Consider the following 640-nt stretch of genomic DNA (forward strand, 5'->3'; position numbering starts at 1 on the left):
TGGAATATGCATTGTGGCAAAAAAAACTTTATCTCATTTAGCTATGAGAAATAATCGATCTCATTTCATAAATGCTATTTTCATAGTATGGGAAAATGCTTTATAGATTACCGTAGCTTGTTTTCACCCTACGATGTCGATGTAACTAGAGACTTGAATCTGGGGTATTACGAGTTTCATGATGAATGGAATTTGTGGGCATGCCCCTACATTAAACAAAGATTTAAGTAATTCTACATCAATATACTAAGTGGTATTCTTTTGCTAAATTTGGTGTCACTACAACTGGATAGGTTATGTCAAGTAAGATGGCTTGGTGGAATCATCCTTGGTGCGAGGGAATTATTCTACCCTCAACAGAAACACCCAGTATACACAAAATTCAAGGAAATTTTTGTTTTCGCTAATCGATTTGACTCAATGAGGGTCAAAGATGCAATAGAGGGGAGGGAGTCGGTAAATATAACCTAGAATATCTTGCAAAACAAATCTCTTTTCCTGCAAATTTTTGGAAATTTATTTGGATCTATTGGCCGGACTTTGAACCTTTCATCTCACTTACCAGCAAATTCAAAACCGCCTACGATCTTCAAGCAAGTTCTTGTGCTACTAGCCCAATATAAAGAACATATCTTTGTTA

This window comes from Triticum dicoccoides, chromosome 6B (assembly GCF_002162155.2).
Source record: "Triticum dicoccoides isolate Atlit2015 ecotype Zavitan chromosome 6B, WEW_v2.0, whole genome shotgun sequence".
Classification (NCBI taxonomy): Eukaryota; Viridiplantae; Streptophyta; class Magnoliopsida; order Poales; family Poaceae; genus Triticum; species Triticum dicoccoides.